Source organism: Patella vulgata, chromosome 7 (genome assembly GCF_932274485.2).
Source record: "Patella vulgata chromosome 7, xgPatVulg1.2, whole genome shotgun sequence".
Classification (NCBI taxonomy): domain Eukaryota; kingdom Metazoa; phylum Mollusca; class Gastropoda; family Patellidae; genus Patella; species Patella vulgata.
In genome coordinates, this window is record NC_065885.2 from 33,582,878 (window position 1) to 33,605,510 (window position 22,633).

General features: G+C 35.2%; 1 long non-coding RNA gene across 2 annotated transcripts in view; it reads right to left on the reverse strand.

Annotated features, from left to right (window-relative positions):
• Positions 1 to 22,633, reverse strand: part of LOC126827060 (uncharacterized) — a 99,132-nt gene that overhangs the window by 21,755 nt on the left and 54,744 nt on the right. For both annotated transcript variants that reach the window (XR_007682554.2, XR_008788672.1), the window contains exon 3: positions 8,909 to 8,988. This is a non-coding gene — a long non-coding RNA (uncharacterized LOC126827060). The remainder of the gene's footprint in view (positions 1 to 8,908; positions 8,989 to 22,633) is intronic.

The following is a 22,633-nucleotide window of genomic DNA, read 5'->3' on the forward strand; positions in this document are numbered from 1 at the left end:
TAAATTCAATCTGATCTAATCTAATCTAATAGAAATGTTACAAATAGCCATATCGCTTAGAATTGTAAGATGAGAGAATTTTAGAACAAGGCATTTTTTAAAATAGATTCTTGTATATTGATATTTGACTTTTACTCGATAAAAGGCCATAGAAATGCAATCACCAGTCACCGTCATCTAAAGCCTTTTAGTTGCGTTCAAATTGGTCACGTGTTGAATCGAGTTGTTGATCTATGCGATCTAAAGTCCATTTGATTATTGCCGGAACCAGCTCTCTGCGATTACTGCTGGGACAATGTCTATAAACTATTAGTATAATTTTTGCTTACCAAATTTTGCTTTGGTTTTGACTTTAGAACACAAAAATCATTTAATATATCACAACATTGTCCCTATCTGTGAATTTAATATTTTAAATATTATAGATAGATGGACTCAGACTAGCAATCATTTGCCTATTGACATCAATGTTAAATGGCTGTAACATCACAGGCTGTAGCTTTTTGCTCAACATTCCGTTGGTTTCAATCTTTATAGGCACAATGGGGACCACATTTGGCAATCTCCTCATCATAATTTTGTAGGGGGTTGACCTTTTAGATTTTTTGATACGGGGATTTGATGTTGACTGGGGTGAAAATCTCACTTCCGACACAATGATTGCTCTGCAGAAAGACACTTTACACCCCCTATCCCTCCGCTGTAATATCATCAGTATTACCCAAAACTGCTATGAAATTGCAAATTTGATCCCTTTTCTTCAATTAAAGACCAATATGGCCACAGATCACTATTGATTCCCCATTGAATTTATTGTTAATTCTCATCCCTTAGACTGGCTCTAACTTTTTCCCAAATTTTCTTTGGGTAGAACGCATTCTACCACAGATGGAGCAACATGTGGCAACCTATTGCCCAAAAGCACAAGTGAGGTTCTTCAAGAAAAACTTGAGATACACAAACTGGAAGTAGAGCCAAGCAAACAGGCAATTGTCGGCCCTACATTTCAACCTAACCAACCTCTCAAACCCTTTTCTTCTACACCAAAAAGTCAACAAAGGTCGCCATGCAAAAGGGGAGAAAGTATAGAAGCTAGACTTATCTGCAATTAGTTGTTCCGGTTATTATAGTGTTAGGCATGAAAATATTTGAATCTGAATCTAGAAACCATCGGGCTAGCATATTATGTGTATATCAGTATGTCGGAATTTGAAGGAAGACGTTGATATGGGACTTATGTTTAGCTGTGGTTGATTAAGAGTTCGTAGCCAAATCCATTACGGTAATAAAAGTCTGTCTTTATTAATTATATTGGGTGAGTTTGTTCACTAACATTGAACATACACTAGGGTTGTCTTAATTTATCTCTACTGTGTCGGCAAGTAGTGAATCGAATGTTTTCTTTAATAATTTTTGGGTAAGCCGTGTTTAGCCTTGTTGATCTAATGTGGAACATACACTAAGTTTGTCATAGTTTATTTCTACTTTGTCGGCACCTCAAATAGTAAAATAATTGACCTATTTTGGGTGTATAAGAGGGCTTACCTGAATGGAGGCAAACTTAAGGGGCTTACCTGTGTGAAAGCAAATTAAGGGAGTTTACCTGTGTGGAAGTGAATAAAGGAGATTGCCGGTGTGAAATCATAGAAAGGGGGCTTACCAATTTGTGTTTAGTGTACTCATCTTAAATAGGCTATATGACCTTTTAATCGGGAACATTAAAATTGGGCTATTTCTCTAAAATCAATGGGGTTAACAATTTATCGGGACTGCATCCACGAAGATTCCCCAAAATAGGATCTGAATGTATAAGAGTTCAAAATTTTAATGTACAGGTTGGATGAATTGTGTTATGGGGCGAGCTGTGTTGTGGTTTGAGTTAGTATTGAGTCTTTCAGATTAAGTAAATATGTTAATAATGGTCATATTTTTTTTTTCATTGTCTTAGTTTTAATTTTCGTAAATTGATTCCGGAGTGGGGCAATGTGCCTGCAATACTAACATCTATAGGTGTGACGGTAATTCAGAAGAAAGTATACTGTTATTATCTGATCTCCAACCTCAAATATGGCATTGTCAGTAAGAAAATGTACAATGTTTTGGAACTTTTCTTTGTCAAAAACAAAACCCCACGGTAATTCAGAAGAAAGTATACTTAGTGAATAAACACATCAGAATTAATTCAATTAATTTGTCTTTTCTTTAGATAGACCAAATTGGTCAATTCAAATGAGACATTTACATACCTTATATATGTCAACAGTTTACGTCTAATGAAATGTGGTTTAGTCTTCTACTTTTCTTATCCAAACGGGCTAATGAAGGAGTTTAAGTGAAATCCAAACTCACAAGTACAAATTACATTAATCGTATAATATATCTTGTCCTAGAAGTAATCGAAAAAACACACCGGATCAACAACCCATGGCGAAGATTATGGGACCGAAATAGATACGAAAACAATTTTAGAATGGGCCCATTTAATCCGTAGTTTGATACCAGTCGATCCAGTAGTATCAAAGCTATTTCCTATCTTTCCTATAGCAGATGAGTTTTTGGCATAGTTAATAATAGTTAGTTAGTAATAATGGGCAAAATGTGTTGAGTTTTTAGCAAGAAATGTTTCGGTATAACATTCGGAGATCATGATATTTATTTGAATTGAGTGATTATCTTCTCAAATGAAACCGGATTAAAATTGTATCAGTGAAGGAATCGCTGTAATTTTGAAAAAAAAAATGCTATTTTCATCTCGATGATATCCTTTTCTTTTCCCAATATATTGTTTAATGTTGAAAACAGTAATTGATGAGCAAAACAGTCTAGAGCTTTTGCGAAATTTTGGAAGTCTGACTCGCAGACTCAGACAACTTTCGCGCATTTGATGCAAATCTAATTGCTATAAGAAGAACGTTTTGGATTGCTGGAACCTCTGAAGATACAAGTGCTATGCTAGTTCCTCTATCAGATACACATGGAGCATGAACACAAAATTTTATTTTGACCTTAACTAGGTTTAGCTCCTTTAAATAAAATATGAACATCAAAATTTTATGGACACCTAAATAATATGTCATAAATACAGTTAGTACAATGGTATACAAGGGCCTATCGATAAAAATAAATACTGCCCACCCCCCCACCGCCCGCCCCAAATTAAAGATCAAATTATGTGGTCTCTTATGAGATTATCTCATCTTGCAATCCTAAACGATGTTGCTATTTGTAGAATTTCCATCAGCATAGATCATATTAACTTTAACAGGAAAATAAAAAGACCATCTTATGACTGCATTGATCTCTGGGCAATTGTTTCCCAAACAGACACGTATTTGAATGTAATTAAGCATGATTTAAAGAGAAGATATTGTTATTATTCACTGTTTTGCATGCACGTGTACACAAATGTGTTCAAAATCTCATTTACAAGCAAAACTCGACACAAACATTTGACCCAAAGAAAACATGAAAGAAGAGAGAAAGAGGCTAACGAACACAAATTATGTTATTTCTGGACTAGCCTATTCATATAGTATATTTTTATTGCGTGTAGAAGCCTTTAGCACCACTCCCTACCTCGTCCAGGCGTGCAATTGAATCAAAAACTCGACAATGATGGTGGACGAGTTGGGCCATGGACCCAAACCAACTCGCACACACACTCGTCCCCTTATAACCCTACTTAGGATTTCACACTGCGTAATAATAATAATGTTTTATTCAGTAATAAGATTATATGATCCATACATACAAAATATACATATACATATTACATATTAGCCGAAACTATTTACAGAATTGTAAACATTAAAAGTTGAACTTATATAATTATGATATTTTATTAAGCAATGATAAATCATATATAGTGCCTGTAACATTATTAACTAATAACACTTCATAAATTCAAACGTCTGAGAGAAAGTGCTTTTTGGAGATATATCGATAAAGATGAAAGGGTGTTAAAGTCATAATCAACACATAACTGGCCAAATATAAAATGATTAGGATATTGAAAAATATATTATTTCGGTAAAAAGGTTACTCTTAAATCTTTGCAATATTTACATTCTAATATAACATGGAACAAATCTTCATAATCATACTTAAATAATGGACATTCTGGCGAAATGTTTTGATTTCTTCTGAACAAGTTGCTAGCTAATGGAAACAAATTTAATCGCAGCTTCGTGGTAATGTTTTTGACATTTTGATTAATATTCATTGACAAATACAATTCCTGACAAAGATTAAATATACTATATTCTTTAAGGCTTTCGCTAGTTTTTAGTTTAGTCGACCATATTGTTGTATGTCAATATCAATTAGACGTAACTTAACATCGTTGAGAAAAGCCTTAGAATCACCTATTTCATGTGAATACCAACCACAACCAAAACCAATAGAGTAGAGGAGAAGTCTCACTTTTGTAGCCCATGTTGTTCTACCCATGGAGTCTAGTCTCCCTAGCATATAATAAACATGTTTTTGGATATCTATTGTATGGTAGAACGATCTATTTAGTCCAATATTTTATGAATGATAACATATAGAAAACAGCTAAGTCGTACCGACCACATTTACCCTTTTCACCTTCCGAAGAACTAGTTTTATGTATTTGAAGGACAAATTTGCAAAATTGTAAATGTGCAGTATCAATTTCCGCCCCATATTTCGGCTCTATACAACAAAACGGGTTATATTACTGATAGAAACTGAATTCAATTTTTTTTTTCGGAGAAAGGCTGGTATTGGAAGAAGTGATTTCCTAGCTTTAGCTTTACTCCAGATTAACCATGACGAAAACAAGACAACGATTTTTGTTTTTGCAATATTAACTTTTAAATCAAAATCAGAACAAAATTTTCTCAGAATATCTATTTTACGCAGTAAATCGCCAACTGTATCAGATAAAATACTGTGATTGTCAGCTCATAATTACATTAATATATCTTTAGCGTCTTCATTTGTGAATATACCCTTGACATCTCCTTGATTCATATAATCTATTATTTGATTTATATAGAATACATCCTTGGCGAACACCGGATGTACAATCAAAATAGGGAGTTATGTAAGAATCTAACTTCACACAAGACCTTACAAATGTATACATGGTTTTGAGGGCAGATTCAACAACTTTGTCCGGATTTAATAAATTGAAAGCACAGGAAAAATCTACATACAAAACGTATAAACGCCCACAATATTTTTTGATGATATTTTACCACTTTTTGAAAGGAAATATTATTTTTTAAAAATCTGATATGACTAAAAGTTTGTGCCCTGTAAAGGCGCTTAGAATCTCGCGCTCATTTTTTTTAATTTCGATTTCATTTTCGGGCCATTCGAATAAAAGGTGAAAAAGGGTGTAAAATTAAGCTATTTACATGCCATTCAGCATCTTCATATATTTCCTTGTAACTTTCATAAACTTGTAGCCATAATCCATACGAAGACAATCTATACGAAAGTTAGTTTGCAACTTGAGGGGTTGCCGAGAAATAGGCAATTTTGCAGGAGTTACTTTTTATGTTTCTTTTGTCTATAAAAGTTTCAATTATTGATCGATTTTAAAATTGTTTTACTATTTGTAATTTTAGATTCCAAAACAAATATTGTTTTAAAGTGAGCAATATTCATTATTCGTATAAAATTATGATATTTGATTCCAGTGGACAAATAGAATTATTCAATACAATCATATAGATATCTATAACATGTTTCTAACATCTTCCCTTGCGAAGAAATAACAAATTTTGTCAGTATCATTTTTTAAGATTGTTTGCATTTTAATTTGAGTTTATAGGTTCCAGATTAGTTATTTATAGTCGGATTTGTATAATGATCTTTTCACGTTATTTTGCCTGTAAAAGTTTAATTATTAATGGAATTTCATTTTTTTTACCATTTGATGCATAATGCCAATTCTGTCTAGGTCAAAACAATTTAACACTTTCGCGGTCACGTGAAATGACGTCATTTGCGCAAAAACTGGAATTTTAGCCTCCAAAACACATATTTTATTCAAATGAGTCGTATTTGTTATTTGTTTAAAATTATGATATTTGATTCCTCCAATCAACAAATAGAATAAACCAATACGACCACACAAATACCACAAAATGGTTTCTAACTTGTGCGGTTACAGAGAAATAGACAATTTTCTACAAGTCACTTTTCAAGGTTTTTGGTCTATAAAAGTGTCAATTATTATTCGATTTTCATAAAATATTCACCATATGATGCCTTATGCCATTTATGATTTTCATTTTCACCGGAAGTAATGTCATTTTGGCAAAAACTGCATTTTTTGAAGCGGGTTATATTTATTATTTGTTTGAAATTAAGATATTTGATTCCAATAATGGGCATATAGATTGGGTCAATGCGATCATATTGATGTCGACAAATTGGTTCTAGCATCTTAATTTCATTGTCGAGAAAAAACAATCTTGTCAGGATCATTTTTTAAAGCTACAATTTCATATTTTTAAGTTATATTTTTAAAATTTATTAAAATAAAGCCTTAAAATAGATGGTATCCATAAACCGCCCGGCCTTGTTAAAGAATAATCCTATTAATCCTATAATTCACTATGGCCAGCTGAGAAATTGGCAAAAATATCCATTTTCAACTTCAAATTCCAACGTTTGAAGGTAGCTTATGCATGGAGGTAGGAAACAAGGGAGGTAATTATGTTATTATTTCCTGTGTCAATGATTTTTAAGGGTGGGAAATAATCCCCATGGTCGTATAATAGTGAGTTGATAACCTATTGAGCAAGACATAGAAATAATTATGTTTTGACTTTCCTACAAAATATGAAATTCTCGCTTTAAGAATTTTTGCCTTTTTAATTTCAGTTTATGGATTCTAGGTTAATTATTTATTGCCCGATATGTATAATACAGAATTCGTATGTTTTATGGTGCAAATTCTCAACTTTTTTACCGATAAAGTTTTCTGTCGGCATCGGAAGTGGCGTAATTTTGCCAAAATTTAACATTTTGACCGGTTGGAACATTCTTTCGCAAGCAGATATTAATTTTTACAAATCAAGATCAAGATGAATGCCCCTACTATTTTTTTTTTAAAGTTTGGTTTTGTGTTTGCGCCATTTCCAATTAAAGGTGAAAATGGGTGTAAAATTAAGCAATTTACATCTCATTCAGGCTTTTCATATTTTAAAATATTTCTATGTAATGTTCATAAACCTGTAGCATATATCTATACGAAGACAACCTATGTCGAAATTAGTTTGTAATATGAGCAGTAGCCTAGAAATTGGAAACTTAGCATGAGTCACTTTTCACGTTATTTTGCCTGTAAAAGAGTCAATTATTATTGGATTTTCATAAAAGTAACATCATATTTTGATGCATAAAGCTAATGTGCAATATATCAAATTGAGCAGAATTTAAAATTGACATCGAAAGTGACGCCATTTTGTCCAAAACTGTATTTTTAGCCTTCAAAACAGATTCAAATGAGTTCCATTTATTATGTGTTTAAGAGTATGATATTTAATTCCATTCAACAAATAGAATGAACCCATACGATCATATAGATATCTCAAAATGGTTTCTAACTTGTTCAGTTGCGGAGAAGTCACTTTTTACGGTTTTTGGTTCATAAAAAATTGTTAATTAGTTATAAAAGTTTCACCATTTGAAGCCTTATGCCATTTGTGATGTCATAAAACCAATTTCAAAACTGTATGTTTAGCTTTCAAAAAAATATCTTCTCCAAATGAGTGTTATTCAATATTCCTTTAAAATTATGATACTTGATTTCATGCATTATATAGAATGATTTAATACGATGCTATAGATACCACAAAACTGCTTCTAACTTCTTCCGTTACCGAGAAATAACCAATTTTTTCAGGGTCACATTTTAAAAAAAATTTCGCATTTTAATTTCGCATTAGGAAATCTCATCAGCTAACTTAGCCGTAAGTTAGTACCCAATTTTGTCAGGATCACTATTTTGACATATGTAACACATGGTGACAAATGTATCAAATGTATAAATGGAATTGATATAGCTGGATTTGGTTGATTCTGCTTCCGTTTTATAACAGGTGTGCAATGCTAATGTGGATATCTTATCTCTTTCATTGGTACCCGAAGTAAAGCAAGTTCAAGGGTAACGTGGCATCGTTGAAATCCGTCATTACTGCGTCACAGTTCTAGTTTCCTCGGTTTTGTTTTCATCTGGATTTTGCTACTTGGTGCATCACTGTAAAGAGCTTTATCATTAACTTTGACATTTAGATTGTCTCTGTTGATCTGTGCCTTTCTTACGTAGTACCACACTGTTCACTAAATTATGGTAGTTAAAAGGACAAAGTCGATTCGTAGATCGTGTCAGTGGCTCAAAAAAAAGGGTTTGGAATAAATAAAGTACTGAACCATTAAAGAGCGGACACGTATACATAGAAAACGTTCATCTTTCTTACTATTCCTCTGAAGGGGAAAGAGTTTTTTTTTATAAGACAGCGAAAGCGTGTATGTTTGAATCCGAATATCCCTAACCGATTGCCAAGCGATCAGACAAAGCAAGAAGAATAGAAAACGTAACAATTGATTAATTTTGATTAATTATATTCTTACATTTTGAACGATAGTTAATTTTCAGATTAAATACACAAGAATGACATTTTTATTCAAACATACGAAAAAACAAGTGGCGCCTCTATACGTTTGCCTAGGTATGTTGGATATCATACCTTACAGCTTGTGCATCAATAATCGTTTACACACAAATTAAAATGTCACCGGGAGTACTAAAACAATAAATAACATTTAGCTTTAATGAAGTAAAGACTTCCCTGGTCGAAACTTCATGAAGATTTAGCAATAAAAAATCCTTATTGCCTTTTCTACTGAATAGAAAAATACAAACCTTGGTTTGTCGTTTGGTTTTCTTTAAAGGACAATTTTGGTGTCCACCAGTTTTACATGTGGTAGAACTGGTTAAAGGCACTGCAAAAATAATATTAACACAGAGATAATTACTATGATATATGCGTAGCGAAGATTTGAAGAAACAGAAAGTGACGCAAAAAATGGAAAAAAATATTTGGAATGGGTTTAACCAGTTCTTTCACATATGTAATATTGGTGGACACCACTTTAATTGTCCTTTAACGTTGCATTAAGATACCATGGTTAGAAAATATCACAGATAAACACATTAGAAATCTTTATGACTTTCATGTTGTTCATGAGTTGAATTGCACTCCATTTTGTCTTTCATCTTCATTGATCAAATGGAAAAAGCATATCGCATGATTGACAGTTATATCCATGATTATATGTGTTGAAATACAGACTGGGTGATGAATTCTGGGATGGTTTAGAAAGATTCGACATTACTTTATTTGACGAGACTGACCTTGCCTATTCCCCCTGCTTCTTGAATTCTTTGATGTCGCATCTTATGACAACTTACCAGGGTACTTAATGCTATCACATTTTCTTAACATGACTGACTTCATCGTCGAGATGTTCACGGATACAAAGTGCTAATGGGCTTGTTTCGTCGTTCATCATAACTTTAAGAAGGTAACGACAGATGAGAAACAAAACGGCAAGCGACCATTGTGATAATTGTTTGCTCAATTATTCAGAGCTTCATTGTTCTAAACTGTCATTTTAAGTTTGTTGTATGTACACCTTTATAGAACTTGCTCTTTTTTTTTACTACGAAGTCCAAGATTTATATTAGTTCACTTGTTTCATAAGGTCAATAAAAAGGTACAATTGCATGACAAATCTGTTGCCGGCTGCTATAAAATAGGTTCCATATGAAGACAAGGAGCAAAATAAATATGTAAATGGTACAGTATTACTCGAGTTCCAAACACAGGGAACCTAACTACAACGATTGTCAAGTACCAGTGTCATAATAATAAAAGAGGTCTCGACTGTCAGTCCTTTCATTGAATGATGTCCGCGTGGCTCAGATGGTTTAATCTAGAGAGTTGATTATGGGCTTGTCATGTGAGTAAATGTCTAAATATTAATTTACGTCACATTTGAAGCCAAAAAGAAGACCCGCAATAGGGATATTTGGCTACTGGGAAATAGAATCTTTAACCAAAAAAAAAAAATAAAAATAAAACCCCCAAACATTGCCTGGCGCTAGTCCCAATTTAAAGCAGATAAAAGTCACGTTCGGGAAAGAAATATTGCCCTTTTCGCAATCATACTCAGCCATGCGAGTTCATTCCTAGACACTGTGTGAACCAATTTCTTTAAACTGCCCAAGCTTGCGTATCAAAAGATTATGTGCGGCTTTTCTAAGAACATGTCGTTATTTATGTTTGCTGATTAGGATAAGGGTTTGTCATTCGGTGCTTCAATTACGGTCTTAGTTCTTCATTGGAAAACATTTGGTTTCTCATTTCTTTGATATCTTTTGGGGTATAACAAGTACAATTATGCCGGAAATAGACCAAATTAACTAAAAAAAACCCCAAACCAATTGATTTGCCATTAGATTCACCGTTTTTACCAAGATATAAATATGTTATCTGTATAGACAGCCCAGTTATTGTCAAAAATAAAAAAAAAAAAAAGAAAAGAAAAAAAAGGTGGCTAGAAATGATCAATAATCTTCGCTTCCGTCTTTTGATGTTGTGAAGATGTCCATATTGTGGATAGTACAGATTGCAGATGAGACAAACCCAACATGGTCCAGGGGTGATTACCTGTTCATTCAGTAATTGTAATCACCCCGATAACTAAATGACCCCAATGAAACCTTCTTTACTATGAAATAACTCCAAACAACTAATTAAGTGGGGTTGCATTAGTGAGTCAAATGGTTGTACGTGACAAGGAGTAGGGTCGCCTGTCCAACCTCGTGGGTTTTCTCCGGGTCCTCCCACTGCTAAAGACCCCTACGCACAAGAGAAGTATTGAAATAAAAGTGAACCATAAGTTAGTCCCGAAATGACCAAGTGATTCATACCTTTAATCAGAAAGAATAACACATAATTGCCGAAAATAAGCTCTAATAAAAAGTTAAACTTAATTGTAGTCACTAATCTGATAATTAACAGCTCTAAAGGTCAACGGTCGCTTTTATTGGCCTGTAAGTAGCCAAGCATGTGATATTGTCTATACATCTATAATAATGAAACACTGCCCCAGTGGGTAAGCTGAAGGCCCCGGTGTCGATCTTGAAGTTGGCCGAGCAGGTTTCTCCCTGTCAGAAGCAGCAGTGCTGGCCAAAGGGACTACTGAAAATCGAGGCCCCAACTACACTTGCACGCAAAATAACCTTTAACAGGTGTAATTCAACGAAGAGTAGCCGGAAAACCCGATATCCGGACATAATAAACCTTATAGCAGCTTGTATTCATTACCCCGGTGGATGCAGAACAGTGGGACGTCAGCTTTTTTTATCTTTCGCAACAGAACTGACCAACAGACTGAGGTGCAAACAAAATCTGAATGGCGGTTATGACGCACCCCAACTTAGTGTTGTCGTTTATTAAAGTAATATATTTTATGCGATCAAAGATTAAATATTAATTATAATTTCAAAACATACGAATAATGAGAGAGACATATAATTAAAAAAATCCACCTAATTATGTTTTTGAGTAAAGGTGAAGTGGCCTGAAACCGCCGTACACAAATGAATTACAATAAGAATAATTTGAGAAGAATTACACAAAATGAAATCTTACAATACCCGCTTAATAGATATTAAGCAATAATTCGACCACAATGTGTACCAACAGAATGTGGACGGAGGGGAGGAGGTGGCTAAACTTGAATTAATAAGAAAATATAGGCAAAACTAGACTCAGCGAAAGGCAAACCACTCAAACGCTTTGAAGTTTTTTCGAAGAAGAGAGTCATGTGGTAACTGATCCGACCAGCCTATTTCAATTAACTTATTTTTCAATTTCGTATTTTATTAACAATACGGCATCCATTGGTTAAAAATATAATTTAAATCTCTGAAAATCATGTCGTTCTTAAAATATTCAATGCCTTGCTGAATTAAGATTTTAGTTAAATCTTTCTATAATTTTCGTATAAAATAATGTCGATAATCCAGACACGTCAGTCAGCTACAAGCAGTTCAGGGACACGCAACTCCAATGGTACTGACAAAAATTCATCTTATGAAAATCGTGTCGTTTTTAAAACATTTATTGTCTTGCTGAATTAGGATTTTAGATAAATCTTTCTATAATTTTCGTATAAAATATTGTCGATAATCCAGACACGCCAGTCAGTTTAAGGGGCACGCAACTCCAATGGTAATGATAAACATTCCAAAGAAATATGGCGGGCCATTCCACCGGTTTCATCTTATGAAATGCAATGTGAAGGTAGCCTACACAAAATAGTGGACGAATGGGCAAAGGTTAACAATATTGCACGTTCAAAGTACCAGAGTTACGCATCAATCTCACACAGAGTTATAACCACTGCCATTAAAAAATTTTAAAAAAGAGAAGAACTTGCTGGGGTTGTCTTTTGGATCTGGCTGGTTATTACTGCCATCGGAGCTTTGTAAGCATTCAACAGGTCATATCGTCTTATCCGCATTTAAAGGCCCGGTCCCACTGCACTTACGGATGTAGAACGGGGAAAAAAACGTGCCCTCCGTTTGAAAATTCCATGCATCCGTTGTGTACTCATTGCATACGTGTTTCATACGCTCTATCCATCGAGCATCCGTTCACTTTGATTTCATCCGCGCAAAAAGTTTTGAGCTGCACAAAACTTTTATAACGGATGAACTTTCTGCCGTGTACGATGTAAATGCGCGACATATACGAGCATTAAACGTTCCATGTCCGTTATCATCCGTTAAACGTCCACTGTATCCTCTCTGCATCCTCTGGGCATCCTCGCAACTCACATTCGCTCCAGCTGAAATCGGAAAGAGGGAGGAAAGATAAGGTACATGGAACGTCTATACATCGTTAGTAGCACGGAAATAGAAAGGATGTAAGCGTATGCATCTCGTATATAAAGTTTTCAAAACGGACAAAGCGTTTGTATCTGGGATGTATCTGGTATATTGAAGGATGTCGGAGCTGTCATCCACTTCCATACGCTTTCATCCGCTAGGCTTCCGTCGTTGAACATCCATTTAACATCCCCGCTACATACTTAACACGTTCGTTCTTTTCCGTTCTGTTTTCGCAAATTTTCGTCAATTTTGTCCATTTCTGGAGCGGATGAAAACGGATGGAGCCACCACCGAAAGTTTGCTCGTCCGCTGTGTCCTTTTTGCATACGTTTTGTGTCCATCGGCCACTGGGACCGGGCTTTAAGAATAAATATATCATAATTAAGGGCCAGCTGATGTTACTCGAATTAGGTTATTGATCGTGCACTAAAAACTAATCGTGGCATTACCGTCCTCGATATCAACATAAAGGCTATTAGGGGCTATCGTTTGTGGTAATCAAGTTGTTCCAGGCGGGAGCATGTATTACTTCCTTCATCCGAATACTCACTAATATAATTACTCAATTAAAATGTTCGCAATGGTAATATTTGTTATTGTTCTTTTATTTAATTGTAAATTAAGTATTTCACTGGTGCAAGCAGTTATAAATATCGTCGATTTAATTGTCGACTAGATAGCCTTGTGTAATACCGTCAGTAATAATATTGTATTAACAGCCTGTGTTTAAAAACACAAAGGAGTCCCCCTTCCCCAATTCCATCGAATATTTCTGGTGAAAACCTGGTCAGAAATTAACGAATTCTTGGGCTTTGTTTTAGGGTTTTTAAAATAAAAAATCGCCTGACCAGGACTAATTAAACATTTACTGCTTGTATTGTCCCTTTAACTTTCATTTTTAGAACAACTGTTATAACATGTTAATGCTAAAATATTCACAAACTGTGAGAGTACAATACGTATAATCCCCGACATGATCCAATGTGTCCCTGTTAAATGTCAAATAGTTAGGCAACATTATATCACTGATGCATACGTGATTGAATAGTACCACAGACATTTGGAATTCTGAATGGTTTGATCTGACTGATCTCTCCTGCTTACAACCAAAACATTATGTCCTAAATTATTCAGGGACAGTAATCGGAAATAGTGGTAAATCCGCTGTATGATACAATACGTGTATGGTGAATATTAAAAAGGCATAGTTAGCTTTGTCGCAAATGTGATTGTCTAATAATCGGCGATATTTCCATGGTTAATTGATCCTTGAAAGTTATTACTGTACTGGTTATTTGGAAATAGCTCGTATAACATGTTAGTTATCTAGGAAAACAATGCATGTGTAGAATGTGGTGGGGCTAATATACAAATACATGATAATGTTTCTTAACTACGAATACAATTAATGGGTGACTCTGAATTTCAATCGTGTTCCCCCGTCGGATTTTGAGGCTGGCTGTCGAGGTTTAAGTGACAAATGTAGTTACTATTTTTAATAACCGCTGCATAGGGTTCTTCCGCAAGACGAACTGTACAAGATCAAGAGGGTTTGATTGTTTGAAAACAAACAATCTCTGAGCTGTACAGGGCTTACCAAGAATGTTCATCAACTTAGTATAGCGGTAAAGCTTTTGCGCTGGCTAATAAACTTTCATTACCGCACCCGTACTCAACTCTTGACCAGTGTGCATATTTTAAGGAAAATTTATTATATTGATAAAGATGACCCCTTTCTATTTTCAGCAATTGCCCTTGTCAACAAAGGCTTCTACTGCCTATGGGTCCAGGTTTTTAACAGTTTAATGATTTTCGGAATTGTTTGAGTAGATATGAGGATGAACCATATTAAAATTCACAGTTATCTATCAATTATTTTTGAAGTTACTGCGCTGGTCATCAACACTGTGTCCAAACAAAGTCCCCGTGGTTTATTTAGAATTTAATGGGATTCTGAAGAAATTAACCAAACCTTCAAACATGGGAAACCTTTATAGAAATATCAATGACAGCTAATCTTGTATTGAAATTATGTTTCATTGCTGGCAAAATATGTTCTATATATAATCTCTGAGAGAATAGCCGATGTCTTTGTTTATAGACCTTTATATACACAGACAAAGACTCTCCTCACACTATAAGGCGATCCATTAAATTGAAGTGTATACCTTTATGATTAGATATTATAGATCCTGTTTATGAAGAAATAATCGTCGATGTTCAAACAGCCCGAAGTTCATTAGACTCTTCATGCAAATGTGTCTTCGCAAGCCAGGGTAAACACGGTGCTGTATGTAGCATGCTTTTTTTTTTTTAGAAATTCGTACAAACATCGAAATGAAATATAAATTCAAAGTAAATACACGAGAGGATATATGATACGCTAGAATGTATTTATAGCTGCAATATTTAAACAGGGCTAAATCGGCCTATTGCCTTAAATGTTATATAAATTATTAATTAGACATTAATTAACTTAACTAGACCATAATCAACTCTCGATGCCGTCGGATAGTCTTTATTTTCAATAGATTCAAATACGATTTGCGGTTGATGATTTATAGTAAAAATGGACAATCGAGACTTAGTTTATTATCGTAACAACGGTAGCAATTTTCAATATATTCCCTTTTTATTATCTTTTTTTGTTAACTATTATAGCAAGAACTGTCAGCTCTTTATCTAATCGTACATAATGTCCCTTTAAAAAACAACGGAGGCAAACTTTATACCCATGTTCGTGAATGTGATTAATAACCTAGAGTAGATATCTATTTTATAAGTTTTCTTTTGTATGTAATTTGTTTTTAACATACCTATTTCATTAATTCTTTGGGGGGGGGGGACTAATGGCCAGGAGCGGATTGGGAGAACCCCAAATATGCGATTTGGTGGCTTATCTGATTATAATCTCTGTCAAATAATATATCTCATAAATCGATTAATTTAGGCCAAAACCCCGACCTGCAAGGAATCCCCATTGCAGGATTCCGAATTCCGGCCAACACCCAGCCCAGAAAGTCTATTTAACTAGCCCATTCCAGACTCCAGTGATGGCGTGGCGGCCCGTTAAAGCCACCGGCCACATACAACATGATCATCATCGCTCCATGGCCGGTCCAATACCCCCCCCCCCACCATATAATGTTCAGCAGAAAAAGGTTAGCGTGTGTGCGTTGTATCATAAGGTCTGACATTGAGTCAACTGGCGTGGTTTCGATTCCCCGGTTGTACGTGACAAGGAGTGGGGTCGCCTGTCAAACCTCGTGGGTTTTCTCCGGGTCCTAAAAATAAAATTGAACCATAATGTTAGTCTCGAAATGACCTAGTTTGTGTCGAATGGGCGTTAAACCCATCTCTCTCTCTCTCTCCATAATTCTTAATGAATGGTGTGAGACATTAATAAAGTACTACTACTATTATTACTATTACATTATCTAAATGTGACAATGCTTAAAGGAGCTAAATCGCTAATATTTGGGACCTAGAAATTGACACAAATGGGTCGCAACGCATATAATAATGTTACATGAATGTATATAAACTGATTTACAATCAGTCGTTTCCGTTTTTACTCTAATTTCAATACGCGAGAAGTCTCAATCGAATAGCCGTCTCTAGCGTCTGTTGTTTGTCCAGTCTACACCGGTAGTATGTATTGTACATGCTCTCCAGATAAGAATATGGCGCGACCGTTTGGATTCCCTTGTTACAAATGGCGCTGAAATGCATTCTGGTACACGATTCGTGTAGCCTACCAATCGATTCGTGTACCAATGGTAAAATGTTTATTTTGTCTTAAATAGTGGATATCAGAAACCCATCTTTTCCCGGTAAGGTCACAACATCAATGTGGATTTAAACTGACAAATAATTCGTGTTCTCAATGTCAAAGACTGTGGATAATATTGAGTTAAAGACATAGCTACTTTAATGGGTTGATAAGCTCATAAACTGGCGTTATCGCGTGAGGATCGCAATTTTTAGTACATAAAATACAGATATAGGCTAACACAATCATCCATTTATACTAAGCGCAAATAGTTTTTCAAACAATGCATATATCACACCTATAACGTTTTTTAGGACTTCGAATTCTGTCTTATGGTTTGGATTGTTCGTACTTGGTTTTATTTTATTCGACCAATTTAAGATTTAGTATTATTTTAGGTTAATAATAGTACGCTTTTTATAAAAGCATTTTAATATTTCTGAAGCTGTAACTAAATGGGTCTAGTTTTACACACAAACAAATCCAGCAGCGTTTATATCGAACGGAATCGCGTATTAATGCTGACACTGTATGGGCACTACGGGGAACAGACACAGTCTAGAAGATTATTTGAGAAAAAATATAATTGGCGTGTCTTCTGTTTTGTGGAGCTCACAATAGCCTTTAAATAAAGCACTATATTTAAGTAAAAACATTTAAATTAAAAGCTGTCATAGATATCAAAAATTTTAATGGAATATATGACAACATCTTATCGATCAATCAATACGTTGATTACATTGATTGACATTAAACAATTCCTTGTAGGTTACGGAAGTCACTTTCGATCAACATTCTGCACTTTATCAATACAGTGATGCATATTAATAACAATAGTTTTTGGCGGTCATTAATGATAATTATAATGTATGCTGCTGAGAATGCTGTAACTAGCAGTTACGGTGGTTCAGTGATTAAGACGTTGGCTGGCTAACACGAAGGTCTCATCAGGATTTACCGGCGTGGTGCCCCCTTGTCAGTGGTGCAGGACGGCGGACCTGGCAAGGGTCAACCTACAATAGTTCGGATTGGACAAAAGACCGAGGTCACGAAAAACTTCCCTCATAGCACACTGTGTGGCGAATTTCTTTCTTCATTAAAACAGTATGAAGTTGATCCCCTTTTCATTTTTTATTGCTGGGTTTAACCAAAACAGAAGTACTAAATGCGTTTGATTGCTAGTAATACATGCCTAGGTGCTTCGGTTACAAAGCCAGTACAAAAGTACTATATGCTCCCGATTGCTAGTATCAAATGCCCAGGAGTGTTAATACATCGTCGATAATATTATTGCTTTTGACGCCAGAAAGACAAATTTTCACGCTGACTTTCTATTTACCAGTCATATCTTCCTTGGAACAAATTGCCACGCCGATCTCCCATTTACCAGATATAGCGTCCTTGGAACAATTACACCAGGAGTCCCAAAATCACTTAAGACATTATAGATCATATATTTCTTGATATCTAGCGACTTTCTGGTTACAATACACCCAACAAACGGACGGCAGATTTTCTGTCGGTCTCAACCTGGTACTATTCTACAATGCTTACCAAGAAATAAATGTAATCGATGTGAAGATATTGTCTGAGAAATATTCAGTAGACAAAAGCACCGGAAGAATAACGTGTAAGCAGCTGTAACTAAGACTAAATACTTCGTTAATTGTCTAGTGACATACTACTGATGATAATAATAATCAAATTGTATAGCAGTGATTGATCCAGCTAACAAGGTGATCCAGGACGCTCTTCACAACCAGAATACATACAATGTAAAACAAATAGTTCTAAAACATTAAAATGCCAACATGTTCATGGTTTAAAAGCACGTTTAAAAGGTTCATTTTTAAGATTCTTTTTAAAAATAGCAACATTACTAGACCTTTTTTTACATGACTAGGTAATTCATTCCCCTCACCAGGTTTAGATTTTACTGTAGGAACATGAAATAAGTTTTGTTAAGCAGAGCGCAGGTTCATACATGGTTTATACGGTGTTAAAAGTTCATTAAGATACTGTGGGAAGCAGCTATTGTTTAGACATTTAAATGTTAAAACGCCAATTTTAAAATGAATTGGTTGATAAACTGGTAGCCAATGAAGGTTTTGAAGTACTGGAATAATGTGTTCAGATTGTTTAGTTAGAGAGACGGTACGTGCAGCTTTGTTCTGCATTTTCTTGAGTCTGTTAATATCTGATGCTGGTAATTGGTATAGAAGTGAATTGCAGTAATCTTGTTTGGAGAGAACAAAAGCGTAGTTTGACAATTGCCATAAACTTAGTGTGAAATTGTGCGATAAACGTGATGACTTTGACTTTCCGATTGTTAACTTTCCATTTTTTAGTAGTAACATTCCAATATCACCAGCTTATGGAGTGTTTGTGTCTCAACTAATTCGTTACGCGAGAGCTTGTTCATTTTATTCTGATTTTTTAAGTAGATCGAGGCATTTGTCATCTAAGCTTCAACTACAGGGATATTTGCGAACTAAACTTATTGACTTGATTGGTAAATATAACATGTCTAATGATAGAACACGGCACTAGCTGTCATATAGTATAAATGTACTTTTATACGCCCGTATTTAAGTATGGACGTATTATGTCGTTACCCATGTCCGCCAGTCAACAGTTAGCTCGTTGAACGGATTCATTTCAAATTTAGTGTGAAGCATCGGGGTCATGAGAGGATGAACCCTATCGATTTTCAGCGCTCCCCGGCCTTCAGTTCCGGTTTAAATTACCCCCTCCCCCTTCTCTTTTAATGGATTTCTTTCAAATTTGGTGTGAAGAGAAGGAACCCTGTCGCTATTCAGCTCTCCGTGACCTTCGGTTCTGAAGTTACGCCCGCTTTGCCGAAATTCTTGATGGAGGCTTTTAACAGATTTGGCGTGAAACATTGGGGTTAAGGGGGGGGGGGGACGAGCCCCATTGATTTTCAGCGAGTTGCGACCATAAATATGTTCCCGAGTACCTACCCTTTGCCGCCAGCCCGGTTAACGCAATAGAGGCTACATTAATTTTTTTATAAATAACAGGCTGTTTTCAAATTTTGGTTGTTATCATTGGGGTAGTGAAAGTACGCGCCATATTCGGCTTTTCGCGACGCTCTGTTCCGTAGTTACCGTCCCTTCTACCAGCATTGGGGTCATGATAGATAAGAAACCCCATATCTCAACCCGCCATGTTTCGAGATACGAGATGGTACTATATAACCAAGTCCGATGCAGATCAGATCGTACTTCAATAAGCACAACTGACAATTTTGTCTTTAAAACAACGATGAAAGTGGGGCTAAATGTCGTGTACAACAGCCAACACTTGCTTCTTACTGACAATATTTGCAAATAAACCAAAGTTGCTTCACTAGATTGGGCTATGCATGTTTAATAAATCCTAATAGTATAAAATTAACTTAGAATTGTAAGATGTTACATGCATCAATAACGAAATTAAGTTTGCCAGGTGAAACTAAAGGCATCCAATCGTAGCTAAAAACAAGCACATCAGTATTATATCGACGTTTTTAGCTACGTTTCCGTAGCTATACGGCCATGAGAGTAAGAGCCCTACAGATAATTAGCGCTTCGCGACCTTCAGTTCCAGATTTACTCCCCCTTTTCCAAAAACATTGTTAACGCAATAGAGGCTACAGTTTTCAACGGATTTCTTTCAAATTTGATTTGAAGGTTCGAGGTTATGGGAAGTAAACTTATCGATAGTCTGCTTTATGAGAGGACGAGCCCTTGAGATGTTCAGCGTTTCGCGACCTATGTTCGTGAGTTACCTTCCCTGCTCCCAAAACCTTGTTAACGCGATAGACGCTACACGGCAAAAAAGTATATTTTTTTTTAAAAATCCCTACTTTTTGTTATTTGAAGGAAATTATCCGTATTTTCACAGAAATATCTGTGATTTGAGAAAATTAACTCGTATTTTTACCAAAACATATGTTGTTTTAGTTGCATTTCTGTCTTTGGACAGAAACTTTGGTATCTTTACACACTTTTCAGTATATTAACTGATAGAAACTGTTTATTAACAATATAAATTGTATTATTAACAATATAAATTGTATTATTAATCAAAATACCTGTAATATCGCAGAATAACTTGTATATTAACGATACTGTTCTGTTAATTCACAAATTATACTGCTGGATTCAGTTAACGCAGCGCTTAGCAGACTTTACTTATGGCGGTGAATGTGTGCAGACCATGCAGAAAAAAAGAACAGAGGGAAATCAACTATAAGATGTGAAGGTAAGTTTTCCTAATAATATGTATGTTATTGGATTAAAGACACGGCCTCTGTACTGTCTGTTAAGTTTGCTGCTTTTTTATGTTTGGAATCTGTGATCAATACACTATATAGCGGCCATGCAAATTGCAAATATATGTTGTAGTGTAGAAATATTTGAAATCGGCCATGTAAACAAATAATAATGTGTAAGAGACGCGATGGCTCAGTGAATATGACGCTGGCTTATTAGCCAAGAAAGTTACACATGCTTATTGTGCAACTTGTCCTTCCTTTTCAATGGTGCAGGTTGAAATTTGTTCAGTTTGGACTAACAACTGGGGCCCTGTGTACTATTGGCAGTACATGTTAAAGAACCGTAAGCCCTAAACAGTTATCTCCACTGCCTTGACAAGATGTCATCGATAGGGTACTCCGATCCGTGACATATATCCATTTTTCTTTATGTGCTTCATCATTTTGTTTCAGGTTTACATAGAAGATAAACAATTGCAGAAGATACGGAAGAAAGTAGTAACCATAGTTTCATGTCAGATTTCTTGCTCTTGATTTCTGTTCACTTTTAATATTTTTGTAAACATTACATTTTTTTTTACAGAAGATGATTTTGTTTTATATTTAACGGGGAATAATTCTAGATACGCCCACATTTTGCAAGAGATGGATAGAGAACAAGTTAAAAAAAAGAAGCGATTTTTCGTACAATCAGGGGCCATAATCCTTGAGTTATGGTCTGAAATGCGCGAATATCGAAATGGGCTGAGATATTTGGGATATAAAGATATATTTTAAGTTTCTGTGAAACCTTGGTATTACATACCTTTCCACTATTTGCGTAGAAGAAGCGGCCATTTTTTCAAACCGCAGTCCGATATTCTGACTTCCAGAGGATCCACAACCTTGGTATTACATACTTTTACACTATTTGCGTACATGGAGCAGCCATTTTGTCGGGCTATTTAGGTCCGATTTTCACAAAATTCGAACTCAACCATCATTAGGATGTAACGGTGATATATTTAAACGGTGTTTTAAATCGGATAAAAATTGTGACCTGTAGAGTGACCACAAGCTAAAAACGCGATTTATCGTACAATCAAGGGCGATAATTCAGAAAGTTACGATCCGATACATGCCTATATCGAAAGGAAGCGAGATCATTTGGAGATAAACCGATATGCGCAAATATCGAAAGGAACCAAGATCTTTGGGTTATAAACATGCATTTCATGTTTTATCAAAATCAGATGAAAATTGTGATCTCTGGAGTGTCCACAATCTAAAAATGTGATTTTTTTGTACAATCAGAGCCATAATCCATGAAGTTTCGATCCGATACATGACAATATCATTTGGAGATAAACATATATTTCAAGTTTCGGATAAGAATTGTGACCTGTAGAGTGTCCACGAACAAAATGTGAACGGACGTCAGACAGGGACGACGACAATATACGTCCGCATGAAAATGTAAGCGTATTAAAAGTTCTGGTAGCTGGTTTACCAGATTTTTCTTCCGTATATTCTCTGTTTAATAAAAAGAATAGAAATTTTTTTTTGGTGAACCAGCTGCCAGAACGTTTTCTGTTGGTTAACATAATTATTTTTTGAGTGTACAGTGGTTAACAGCTTTTGTTTTTCAAACTTG